Source organism: Vulpes vulpes, chromosome 6 (assembly GCF_048418805.1).
Source record: "Vulpes vulpes isolate BD-2025 chromosome 6, VulVul3, whole genome shotgun sequence".
NCBI lineage: Eukaryota > Metazoa > Chordata > Mammalia > Carnivora > Canidae > Vulpes > Vulpes vulpes.
The window spans coordinates 104,447,255-104,461,236 of NC_132785.1; the positions used below are offsets into that span (position 1 = coordinate 104,447,255).

The 13,982-nt window shown below is 39.0% G+C and overlaps 1 long non-coding RNA gene and 1 pseudogene across 2 annotated transcripts in view; both read right to left on the reverse strand.

The window, feature by feature from the left end:
* Window positions 1–1,425: 1,425 nt before the first annotated feature.
* The window catches only part of LOC112927221 (uncharacterized), a 28,177-nt gene continuing 15,620 nt past the window's right edge, over window positions 1,426–13,982 (reverse strand). Inside the window, exons 1-2 of one of the 2 annotated variants that reach the window (XR_012002218.1) lie at window positions 4,803–4,944; window positions 1,426–1,892 (exon numbers count right to left, since the gene is read on the reverse strand). This is a non-coding gene — a long non-coding RNA (uncharacterized lncRNA). Of the gene's footprint in view, window positions 1,893–3,948; window positions 4,108–4,802; window positions 4,945–13,982 lie in introns of those variants that run through there. The other variant, XR_012002219.1, reaches the window with a different exon arrangement.
* LOC140599393 (non-POU domain-containing octamer-binding protein pseudogene) lies at window positions 8,246–13,735 on the reverse strand (annotated as a pseudogene).

Genomic DNA, 13,982 nt, shown 5'->3' on the forward strand with positions numbered 1-13,982 from the left:
GGCTGTCACTTAGGGGGCCTTATTTCTGCTCTGTGATCTATTTTTCCAGGAGCTGTTTATTTGTTCATTCGTTCGTTCATTCATTCATTCATTCATTCATTCATTCATTTACTTTGGAATCTTTAAGAATGCTCTGGGATTTGGTTGAAGTTGCATTCCTGCAAAGATTTGCTTTAGTCTCTATTAGTTGTCTAAGGGGCACTATACCAACCTGGATGACTTTAAATTCTCTACTGGAAGTTTTTAGAGATTGCTAGGGGTCACCCAGATTGTATGAATTTGGCCTCAAATCTACTTTGGGCATGCCTGTTTTTATAACTTTTTATGGGAGATTACCCACCTCTCCTTTGTTACAAGAGATTATCCCATCTCTCTTCTTGTAACAGGTTTGTTTCTCATTTTCCCTTTGGGGTCTGGCTTTATGAAGAGATATTCTGTTAGACTTCTGAGGTCCAAGACGTTACCTCCTATTCCCTTGCATAATACAGGCATTCAAGCCCCTAAAGATTAAAATCTCCAGGGATTAGGAGAAACCATTAGGAGGAAAGCAGACCTGGGTTCTCTCTTACTTCTTGGGAGTTCCTTCTAGCATTATTTTTGGCCTTGTGAATCCTTTCACTTGTCTCAACTCAGCTTTAAATAGAAAAATTTTAATAGACTTTTTTTCAGAGTAGTTTTAAGTTCACAGCAAAATTGAGCATCCAAGACAGGGAGTTCCCCACATACCTTCTGCCCCCCCCCTCCCCCAATACACACAACCTCTCATTTCTCTAATGAATCTAAGAGAAGTTTGTTCAGCTTTTTGTTCAGCTTCTTCCTTCTTGTTGGGACAAAATGAAACTTCCAGGCTCTTCACATGCTGGACCAGAGTTTTTCTTTTCTATTTTATGGCTTCTCAATGGTCTCCCCACATCTACTGTCAACAATTCTTTTTAAAAAATATATTTTATTTATCATTTTAATTATTTCTATCTGAAAGGATTATTCCAGGTATCTTCTTGGCCAAACTGTCCAAAATGTAAATCTTCCTTATTATTTTCTTTTGAAATAGGATTGCTAGCTTTCCAATTTGGCAATTTATATATAATATATGCATTTAACAAGTGTTAACCACTACTCCTTCTCTTTTGTACTGCGCTATATATTTTACCTTTTAAAACTTTTTCAGGGGGCGTCTAGGCGGCTGAGTCACGTAAGCATCTGACTTTGGCTCAGGTCATGATCCCGGGGTCCTGAGATCTAGCCCTGCATTGGGCTCGCTGCTCAGTGGGGAGTCTGCTTCTCCCTCTCTCTCTGTCTCTGCCCCTCTCCCCTGTTTGCGCTCTCTCAAATAAATAAATAAATAAAAATCTTTTTTTTAAAAAGTAAAGCTTTTTCAGGCGTATGATCACATATGGGAAATTCAATAAAAGAAAAGTTCTATTCTTTTTTCCTTTTTTGAAATGGAATTTTTATTTACTTTTACTGACATGACATATTATGACATTGAATAAAAGAAAATGTTCACTGTTTACATTTTTTCCTGGCCATTATTATTTACTTCATGAGTATTCCTAAAAACAACTTTGTCATAAAGAGGAAAAAATGTTTAAAAAAAAAAAACTAATAATAATCTACTCCAGCTGTCAATACACTAGGTAGAACATGGGGTTTGATCCAAAAGTAAGTGGAGTCTACTTCCAGGGCAGTCCGGTTAAATTTTTCCCATCAAGCATCAGGGTTTTTGCCTCTCCCTCCCCTCTCCTTTCTGCTCATTCTTCTTTCTCTTCTCTTCTTCCTCAAGGTCTCACCCAGCTCTGAAGTACTATTTTAATATGATGGATCCAGTGATAGTGAAAGTGACTCTGTGGTGAGTTCATCAGAACAGGCTGCACAGGAAACTGAGTGAAAGCCTGTGTATCACAAACGAAAAGATCAGAAAAGGTCAGAAAAGTACACTTTATCAGGTAGCAGAGTGCTGGGCTCAATTTCCTGTCGTGAGGACTCTGAATGGGGCGGATCTAGATGTCTTGGCAAACTCTTTAAAGGAGCAGCCCTGTGATGGGGAAATTGACGGTGGGGTGGAGACTGGGGAAGGTTAATGATGTGGGAGAGGGAAAGAGAGCCTAAACAAAATGCAATATCAGAAATGGAAGTACTTTTACAAAAACACAATGATACAAATTACTTTGTTTTTTGCCAGTGCTTTCTTGTCCTGGGAATTGACAGGGGTGAACATAACTAAACCAGACCGAAATGACAGAAAGACTAAGTATATCTGAATCAAAGATACTCATGGAATATTCAAAAAAATAAATTTAAAAAGCAATAAATATGTAAATAAAATGTCATAATGCTAATAAAATGAAATATTCACCTCATTACTATTTAAGAAATAGGAATAAGGGATCCCTGGGTGGCTCAGTGGTTTAGCGCCTGCCTTCAGCCCAGGGGGTGATCCTGGAGTCCCGGGATCGAGTCTCCTGTCCGGCTTCCTGCATGGACTCTGCTTCTCCCTCTGCCTCTCTCCCTCTTTTCTCTCTCTCTCTGCCTCTCATAAATAAATAAATAAATAAATAAATAAATAAATAAATAAATAAAATAGGAATAAACAGAGAATCAACTTGGCAAAGATTTTAAAAGTCACCAAGTGTTGGCATGGTAAAGACAGAGAAATAAATAACTAATATGTTATTTGTGAAGTATAAATTGGTATATGCTTCCTGAAGAATTTAGCAATATTTAGCCTCAAAATCTATATTCATTTTAACCCAGCATTTTCATCTATATATTTTGTACAGAGGAAATAACCAGAATTTTTATAATGATTTAAACCTATATAAATTAATTACACCATTATTATTTATACTACAGAAAATCTGGAAATAGGGACACCTGAGTGGCTCGGTGTCTGAGCGTCTGCCTTCAACTCAGGGAGTGATCCCGGGCCCCAGGATCCAGTCCCACATCAGGCTCCCTGCAAGGAGCCTGCTCCTCCCTCTGCCTGTGTCTCTGCCTCTCTCTGTGTCCCTCATGAATAAATAAACAACAACAACAAAAAAAAAATCTTTAAAAAAAATAGAAAAGAAAAAAGAAAATCTGGAAATACCTCAACTATCCAAAAATAGTGGTTTGGTCAGGTATATTATATCCTTGTTTTTTTTTTTTTAAGATTTTATTTATTTATTCATGAGAGACAGAGAGAGAGAGGCAGAGACAGAGGCAGAGGGAGAAGCAGGCTCCATCGGGGAGCCCGATGGAGGACTCCATCCTAGGACTCCAGGATCAGGCCCTGGGCATAAGGCAGACACTCAACCACTGAGCCACCCACGCATCCCGGTATATTATATCCTCTGACTGGAAATTTATCCAAACATTGAAAATTATGCGCTATCAGATATTTAAGGACATGAAAATATACTCTTAAGTAAAACTTACTAAACATCATTATCCCCTATGCTTAGAAAAATAATTGGAAAAATTTATATTGAAGTTGAAAAAAAAATCTTTATTTCATTCTTTCACACTCCCTTCCTGTTCTTCCCCAAGTCATCCCAATCCTGAGGAGGAGTTGCTAATATTTTGTCAAATTCTGGGATTTGGGGGGGCCAGTTACTGTTTGGTAGCCATGGTGTATTGAGAGGTCTTATGCGTAGCTTCTTCTTTCTTGCTTCCTATTGCCCCCATGTGGTAGAATTGGTAAGTTGAACCAAGGTAGGCTTGGACTAACCAATTTGCTAGTTCACCTAATTCTTCTTCTTCTTCTTCTCCTTCTCCTTCTCCTTCTCCTTCTCCTTCTCCTTCTCCTTCTCCTTCTCCTTCTTCTTCTTCTTTATTATTTAAATTCAATTCAATTAACACATACTGTATTACTAGTTTTGGGTAGAATTCAGTGATTCATCAGTTGCATACAACACCCAGTGTTCATTACTTCAAGTGCCCTTCCTTAAGTCTCTTCTTTATACTCACCATTGCTTAGGCCCTCTGTACCTTGTGTGACCTAGAGAATGGATGATCCCAAGGAATGGAATTCAGCTTGTGAAGAAGTGGAAACTCTGCTAGGTTTACAGGGAACAGGTGCTACCTGGCTACCCTTCAGGTACTCAAGGTCCAGGATGCCTGTCTAAACTACAAAGCAAAGGAGAGAATTAAGAGATACAATCACTTATTCAAAGGCATAGGAAAAGAAAGCTCAAGGAGTGGATGGTCTTCCTACATATCTTTTTTTAAATTTATTTATTTATTTATGATAGTCACGCAGAGAGAGAGAGAGAGGCAGAGACATAGGCAGAGAGAGAAGCAGGCTCCATGCACCGGGAGCCCGATGTGGGATTCGATCCCGGGTCTCCAGGATCGTGCCCTGGGCCAAAGGCAGGCGCTAAACTGCTGCGCCACCCAGGGATCCCTCTACGTATCTTTTTGTAGTCAGACTTTACCCAACCCACAAGTAATAAATGGTAGTAAACATCTGGGTTTCTTTCTTTCTTTCTTTTTTTTTTTTTTTGTTCTGCATCCATATTTTCTTATTCTTTTTTTTTTTTTTTGAAGATTGTATTTATATGAGAGAGAGAACAAGTGGGGGGAGGAACAGAGGGAAAAGCAGACTCCCCACTGATCAGGGAGCCAGATGTGGTACTTGATTCCAGGACCCTGTGATCATGACCTGAGCTAAAGGCAGGCGGTTAACCCACTGAGCCACCCAGGCCCCCTCATCTTTTATTATTCTGATAAGAGTACCATGCATGACTTCTTTCCACTAAGGTTTTTGGCCTACATAAAGCTGAACCCGTTCCTGGATTTGGGAGTTTTCACATGATACCAACCTGGCTGAGAACAATGCATTCCTCTGTCCACAGTACTTTATTTAGAGATGAAAATGTGCACACAAAAGGAAGATGTTTCCTTGGAACTAGATGCCATGTTTGGAACACTGAAATGAACCGCAACTCTAAAGCCCAAAAAAATCTGTGTGAATAAAAAAAGCCTATGAACAAGCCACCCAGGAGAAGTAGAAAACACTTGCCAAACATGAGGTCAACAAATCAATACCTGGAACATAAGATATGCCATCATATTAATACCAACCCAGCCAATAGTAAAACACAAAATCTTAGAGTATATTTGGTTTAAATACCCAAGTTTGATCACTGTCAGAAGAGTGGTCAGAGGTGGAACTATCTTTTCCTTCCTGACTGTTCTTTTTTGAATAGGGACACACTTTTCCAGGGTACAAGTCAGGTGGCTAGTAACAGAGTAGGATGCTTCCTGCAGGATCTAGCCAAGTCTAACAGTTCATTTATGACAGTAAAAAAGCAGAAAGGGCAATGATGTGAACCAAGACAAATTCTAGGAAGTATGAAGATATAAAAACTCAGAAGGCTAAATTTGTATTCATGTATAAAAGATCAACTTTGGGTTTAAAATGAAATATAAAGACAAAGGTCAGAACCTGAGTATACTCTGGATTCAAGTAAGAAGTAAAAACAAGGAAATGGACAAAATAGGGAAGGACTAAGGTAACTGCCTGGAATAGAAAATGCTGAAAATTCTACATATGGGATGGAAGTCAGTGATAGGTCATTGTAGTTTAAAGGGTCATAAACGAACACCAGTTCTCTTAATGGCCTTTTGAGTGTACCTGTTTAAAAGTGACAGAATAAAAAAAGAATTAAAAAATACAAGTAACAAATAAGAAAGCAAAAAAAAAAAAAAAAGGAAAATTCAATTCCATACTTGACAGTATGGTAAACTATAGATCTAGTTCCATGCTCACGTAGCAAAATAATTTAAACATTTGGATAGTTTTTTTTAATCCTCCCAACCTTATATGCATATAGGTATCCTAACAAGAAAGTAAGAGAAATTATCCAAGACCAAAGTAGAGTAAAAGACAAAAAATAAATACTACAAGGTAGGTGAAAAATCCCCAGACATTAGAGTAAGAGGACCTATCTTATATCTAATCAGAATTTCAAGGCAGAATTGTAAAAGGAATATTCCTGGAGATACAGTCTCCAAGTTTTCCAAACTGATGAAAGATAAGACCTCTCAGATTAAAAAAAAAAAAGAAGAACTCCCAGACTCCCAGATTAAGATTTCCAAATCCCTAGCTGGATAAATTAGACTTCCACACTGAGACACATCATAGTGCATTTACAGCAGAACAAAGAAAAGAAGACTGTAAAAGAAGCTAGAAAGAAAGATGATTAGATACAAAATAATGGCAGTTTTACAAACACTGAATTCTCAACAACAATGGTACTGGCCATAGGACAGAGGAATCACACCTTCAAAAATCTGAAAAGAAAGCCTAGTATAGAGTACCCAAGAGAATTCTCACATAGAAGAAAAGAAGTGAAATATAACTTTTTCAGACAAACAAAAATAATTTTCTACTAATAGACTCAGTTGAAGGACTCTAAAGGCTTTATGTCACACACACAAAAAGAAACTGAATTTAATAAGAAAATGTGATGTGGGAAAATAAGTGGTAAATATATGAATGAATCTAAAGAAACACTGACTGTAGAAAATGACATTAAAATAATATCTAATTTGGGAGAATATTTTTAAAATACCCTGGGAAATATAAAAGTTCAGAAAATCAGATTTAATGTTTTCTAATGTCCTTATTATTGTTTCAGAAGAGACTAAAGATAACAACTTTGTATTTTGTTGCAGAAAGTAATGCTACTCCTTAGTATGTATGATTCTCCTCTCCTCTGAGGAATGTTGGGAGCCTGTACCTCCTTGCCTACTGGAAATTAGCCTTGGCCATGAATCTAACTTTGATCAATGAAATATGAATGAAGTATTACTTCCAAGAAGAAGTATTTGAGTTAGAGTATCCATTCTCTGTCCCTTTGCTGCTGTGACCAGTGACTAGACTATTCCTGTTGAACCTTCAACAACCTGTAACCCAGAATGAGGATGAAATCTTGATTCTTTCTGAAAAGTTGGGGTTGTTCATATAACAATATACTTAATCCCAACAGAAACAAGCACTGGTACTTAAAGCAATGAGGAAAATCTGTATTGAAGATGAGCAACATGTAATGCCAAAATGTTTGGTAAAAAGTCATCTGCCCTAAGTTGGGAAACATATCAGGTGCCTAAAAAAGTTATATGTGGCTCTAAGGAAAGAAGTTGGAAAACAAACTTCATGAGGGAGTGTTGGTACTTAGCTGCATTTGACCATTTCCTGAGTTGAAGAAAGAATTTGTATGATTATGAAAAGGAATAAAAGGGAGTAGAGAGAATATGAAAATTCATGAACTTTCAGAGATGGAAAAGAAAACTTCCTCACCATCCCAAAATGTCAAAGCTAAATATAAGAAAATCTTTGAGCAACAAAGGCTAATTATAACTCAGCCTTGAGGCAAAGGTCAAATTAAAGGAGTGTTCCTTATAACTGTGAAAACCACTGGATGGATTAAGAACAGTTTTTTTTAAAAGGCTTAAGACGTATTTTAATAAGTTGATGCTGCATTACTGCTCCATTTCTCAGGAAAACTCCAAAGACATCAGGGACAAATCAAACATGGTACACCAATTTTAAAAAATGCACAGCATAACTATCTAAGATAGGCAAGGCTCAGAGCTACTGTCTGACCTGCAGCATACAGCTATCCTGTTCCCAAGATTGTACTAGGCCCATCAAGAAAAGCTGTGAACAGCATCATAGAGATAAAAGGGCCATACCTGGGTTGTCCTTACCCCCCCCCCCAAAAAAAAGATGGAGGCAACTTAACACAAGATTTTTTAAAGGTACACTAAAATGAAAATCTCTAAGAGAAAGGTCTTCCTTAGGACATGAAGGGGTAATATATGGGATATAACAGAATCATATGTTTTCTGTGACCTCTGTGGACATTTGCCTGAATTCCCACCTGTGAGTGAATGGAATGGGGCTAAGGTCATTGGGGGGGAAATGTTTGTTTTTGTGGGTGTATGCGGCAGTGTCTATGGGGTTAGAGGATATAAGAATGAGAAAGTAAAAAGAACAGGATGGACAAGAATGGAATGACCAAGATTAATGGGGGCTCTAACTGGATCCATTTTGCCATGGTTCCACCCCCCAAGACCCTCAACAATCACATGAGACTTCAGGAATGCACCACACAGAATCAATTAGTTAAACGATATACCACACAGAACTGATTTTTTAAATATCGCCCCTCCCTTGCCCTCAGCCTCCAGTAAACTCCAGTTACTCCCTCCAGTAAACAGGCAAGGAAGACCTAACTACTGGGAGGAATCCCTAACACTTTCCCAGGGCAGAATTCTGGCTAGTCCAAAAAGGGTCCTGCTTTTAAGGGTTTTTGGGAAACAAGACATTGAAATTTTTATTAGTGTCGGCAACGTTTGTTTGGAGCAAATCCAGCTCCAGGAGCTGCACGGTTGAATGCAGGAGGGGTTCCACCAATTGCCCCAATTCCTCCCATTGTAGCAGCCAGGCCAAAGCGTTCAGTTGCTGGTGGGGTCAATCCCAAGGTTCCATCTGGCACAATAGTGGCAGGTCCTGGAGGAGCTGGGGTACCAGCTGGCACTGGAGCAGGGGGCATGGCACCTCTATTGTTCATGCCCATAGCACCTCCCATAGCCATCTGGCCCATCCGTATCTCCTGTTCTCTTGCATCAGGGAATGTTCCCTTGAATCCTTCCTGCTGTTGCTACATCATTTCTTCCTGTTGCTGCCGCATCTCTTCCTCTTGGCGCCTGCTCACTCCTCCTCCTGCCTGTGCTCCAGTTGCTTTCGTTTCTGCACTCTTGGTTGTGCAGCTCTTCCATCCTCCTAAGTTCTTCTTGACACCTCATCAAATCCTGTCTCATTAGCATGACCTGGTGCTCATGGCGAGGCAGCCTCCATCTCCACCTCCAGCTTCTCATGAGCTTCCTTGATGTTGCGGTCCACTTGGTCCTGCTGCTACTTCTCCATCTCAATCAGTGCCTTCCAGTGCATGGCATACTCATACTCAAAGGAGCCAGGCTGTGCAAATCTGGGTGACTGCTCTCGCTACCTGTGAAACTGCTAATAACCAGTTTCTCTGGAAGTCCCTCTTCATCATCCAACTGGTCCATGGGCTTCACAGTCACAGGCTGAGGAAATGTGGTTAGCAGGAAGGAGCCTTCCCTGCGCCTGTCCAGAGCTTTCTGAGCAGCTGGCTTCCCTGGGAATTCAACAATGCCTTTTCCTGAGGGCCTTCCTCAATCATCCACGATGACTACAGCCCTCCCCACCTGGCCAAACACAGAAAAGGTTTCCTCCAGCAGTTCACTGGAAACATACTGAGGAAAGTTTTGGACTGTAAGGATGCACTATGGCAGGCAAAGCACACATGCAGCTGCTTTCCACAAAGTGGCATGTTGTCCAATTCTACTTTGGCAATCTCCGCTAGGGTTTGTATTTCCAAGCAGATAAAGCCAAAGCCCTTATCCTTATGAATGAAGACTTTGCCTGCTTTCCCATATTTCTCAAATACTTTCCTCATCTCCTCCTCAGTGATATCAGGAGGAAGATTGCCCACAAAGAGCTGGCTACATTGGGTGAAGGTCTCCTCTCCTGGTTTCCTAAAATTCTTCAGGTCAATGGTCAATCCTTCATTTTGGCTGCTGGCTTTTTGCCCATTTGCAGGTATTCGTGGTGGTGGTGGCTGCTGCTGTTGCTGCTGGTGGTGCTGCTGGTGGTGCTGCTGCTGCTGCTTCCTTGGAGTATGGTCTTGCTTCTCCAAGTTAAAGGTTTTATTGCTCTGCATTTTTGCACCCTGCTACCGACTGTTCTCTCCTCAGAGTAATGGCGATGCTACACAGCCTCTACTGTCCTGAGAAATGGATTAAGAACTTCAAAGCAAAAAGCAAATTAAGAGGGTGGTATCCAGCAAATTGATCATTTATACAAAATAACTCAGTAAATAGCTAGAGTATGTGTTCTTCCCAGTGACATCTAATAGACTCAATTTATCTGATATTAAAGGGAGTGAGGATGTAGGAATATATGTGTCAAAGATAAGAAATAGAACACTGTAAGAAAGCACACTTAAAAAGAAATGAAGATATGGATACTGGCACATACAGCTGATTGAAATAAAATAGACTGCAAGTCTATTAAGTTTGAGGGAGTTTTATTGCCAGAAAAAGTAGAGCAACCAAAGTCAGAAAACTGCATGGCCCACAAGGATGTCCTATTGCCTTCTATTTCACACGGGGCCAAGAATAATACAAAAGGAAGAAATTTCCAGAAGGTCAAGTCAGGGCCACAAAGAACAATGGAAAAAGAAGTCCCTTCGATCTGTAGAGTATATTTAATCAAAAAATATTTCCCACCTCAAAGATGGAGGGCCTTAACCATATGTGCCCACCAGAATTTCAAAACTGCTATGGACCAGTGATTGCTATGTATCATAGAGTCTTCCAAATGGAAGTACTTTTCTATTTATGCTGTGCCTGTTTCTTCATTATATACTGGAAGCATGTAACAAAACCAATTTTTCTGTTGGGGAGAAAAGGAATGAAAAAAATTAAAAATCAAGAAGAAAGCACAATAGAAGACAAGAAAGAATACACAGAGCAATAGAGGGTAGCAAATAAAATGGTAGAAACAAATTTAAGTGTACAGTTGTCTCTTTTTAAACAACATGGGTCTGAACTAGACGGGTCCACTTATATACAGATTTCTTACAGTACAATAGTGTAAATGTATTTTCTCTTCCTTGTGATTTTCTTAATATTTTTTCTCTAGCTTACTTCATTGTAAGAACATAGTATGTAATACATATAACATATAAAATATGTGTTAATTGCCTGTTTATGTTATTGATAAGGCTTCTTGTCAACAGTAGGCTATTAGTATTAAGTTTTAGGGGAGTCAAAGCTATAGCAAATTTTTGACTGTGTGAGGGTCAGTGCCCCCAACCCCTTTGTTGTTCAAGGGTCATCTATATTAATCAGATCTTGTAAAGTTATCCTGCATTAATAAATAATCCCCAAATCTCAGTGACTTAGAGAATCTGTTTCTCAAATTGCATGCCAGTCTTTTGGCTGTCCTTAGCTATTCAATCTGAAACCCAGACTGAAGGAATGGCTTCAGTCTGAAACCCACAGGTATGGTGACAGAGAACGACTCAGAATAGCATAGTGACACTACAAGCTTCTACTCAGAAGTAGTACATTTATTTCTACTCACTTTTAATTAGTAAAAAAAATCATCATCATAATTAAGACCACATCTCTTAATAGACTTAGATATCAATGGGGTTATAATACTTCAATAGAGATAAGCTTAGAAGAGACAGGGCTTGTAAGGAAAGGCTGTTAGGAGGTGTCTGGGTGGCTTAGTTGGTTAAGAATATGCCTTTGGCTCAGGTCATGATCCCAGGGTCCTGGGATCAAGCCCCACAACAGGCTTCTTGCTCAGCAGGGAGCTTGCTTCTCCTGTTCCCTCTGCCTGCAGGCCCTACTGCTTGTGCTCTCTCTTCCTGTCAAATAAATCTTTAAAAAAAATAAAGGAGGGGCTGTTAGGAAGAGTCAGTGACTATTTTGATGATATCTACCATACCAAATATAAAACTGATCCAAATAAATGGAAATTATCTAAACTATCCAATTCAAAGTCAATGATTGTCAGACTGGATTAAAAATAATCAAATTCTCTGCTCTTTATAAGTGAAAACACAAGGACAAAAAAAGTGTGAAAGTCAAAGCCGGGGAAAAATAGACTAGGAAAATATTAAAGAAATCTGGTGTGGTGATACTAATACTATAAAATAAGACTTTAGAGCAAAAAAGCATTTCTAGAGATAAAGATGATCACTATATAATGATCAAAGTTTCAATTTATCATGAAAATAAAACAATTCTACACTTTATGTACTTAATAACATAGTCTCAAAATATATAGACAATTCCACTATCACAGAGGAAGATTTTAACTAATTTATCATAGTAAATTAAATAGACCAAAAAATAAGGATATAAGGAATCTGAGCAAAATAATTAACAAGTTTAATGAAAAGCACATATATACATATAGATATATAGATATAGATACAGATTACTGCACTCAACAGCTACAGAATATACATTCTTTCCAAGCACACAATATGATAGTCCATAAGACTAATGTCAGCAATTTTTAAAAATCAGTATCATACAGAACCCTTACTTGACAACCATAAAATTAAGTTACAAATCAATAACAGACAAGTAGAAATACTTCCAAGTGTTTGGAAATTTTAAAATTTATTTATGCATCCAAAAAAGTCATAAAGGAAATCAGAAAATTCTCAGAACTGACTGATAAAGAATGTCATATTCCATACTTGTGAGATGCTGTTAAAGGCTTACTTTGAAGAAAATGGATAATTGTATATTCCTAAGGAAACACAAAAGACTCAAAATTAATGAACAAGCATTCCAACCCTAGACATTAGGGGGGAAAATACAGAACAAACTTTACCAAGCAGAAAATATATAATCAAGTTATTTATTAAGAGAGAAATTACATAATTACATGAGAAATTTTGAGCCAAACATACCCCCAGGCTGCCTGTTTTAAACCAACCCACTTATTAACAGCATCTTTTAAGGTCCAAACTCAAAATTATAAGAAAAAGGAAAAAATCTGTAAGGGAGTGAGGGGTAACAGAAGAGGCCAACAGAAGAAACAAAGCAAGACTGTGGTTTTAGCTGGGTCTAGCCTCAGGCTGAAATCTCCAGGAGCTCTGATGCACACACCACATCACATCTTTTCCACAGTAGAGCTGGGGAGTGAGGTTTTAGGCAGTCACTGTTTACAGACTGTTACAGGGATATGTAGTACATAACTTCCAGAGATATCTCCTGGTGATGTTGCTCCAACCTACCAAAGGCAAGCCTCTTACAAATGTTGCAGGTGCATTAGTAGCAACATATGCAGCCGTTGAAGAAGAATGAGTTCACCACGCCAACAAAAGGACAGAGCACCGACACTGTCTGCTGTGCTCCATCCCTTGTACCACCCAGGCCCACTTGCTTTACACATTAGGTTTATTTCATTCTTTTGCAACTTCTCCAGGATTCTGGTTGATCATAATTTCTATGACAACTTAAAAGAGAAGTTAGTGGGATAAACTATGGCCTCCACAGCTGCAGTTGGTTCTGAGGTCAGAACTGATATTGATCATTTCCTTTCTTTACTACCCATTCTATGTTCCCCTCACTTTGTGCCAGCAATTTTGCTGGTCTAGGTGACTTGCATGGTACTGTCTGTCACCTGATGGGTCTGAGACTTTGGTTACCATGCTGTTGTCTGGCCACAGTTGAGCTCTACTTGCCAATTGATAATGAAAACTGAGGTTCAGATTACCAAGAAATACCCCAGAAGTTCACATGGGTCCTAAATATATTCTTCCCTGCTACCATTACATACTAGCAACCCCAGATCCTCAGGATTATCAAAGTCAGTTACCCCTTCAAGTATGGTAACTCTTGCTAGTCTACTGGCAACAATGAGCATAAAATGATCAATAGCAGCCACAGCCTGAAGGTTAGTGAAACTATTAATGTGTCCCCTAATGGAAGTGTTTAGGACCTCTATAACCAGGACCTCTAGTTCTTCAACTAAAGAGCCTGAAGTTTCAGAAACTGGAAGTAAAAGTTTCCCAAGTGTGTTGCTGGAACAGAGCCATTCTTCCCACTCCTTGGTTCCCAGCAGTAACACAGAACCATACAATCATCACTGGTTTAAGGAAAAAGTGGCAAATTTTTTCTGTAAGTGCCAGACAGTAACTATTTTAGACTTTGTGGACCATACAGTCTCTGACACAACTACTTAATTCTGCTGATGTAGCATGAGAGAAGCCAGACAATACATAAATGATGAGTGTGGTCGTGTTCCAATATTATATTTGTAAAACAGCACCAAGCCCGATTTGGCCTTGGAACCAGTTTGCCAACCTCTGCTTTGATCTATATACTGCATCCTGAAGGAATACCTTTGTAGGATATAACCTCCAAACTTGCTTCAG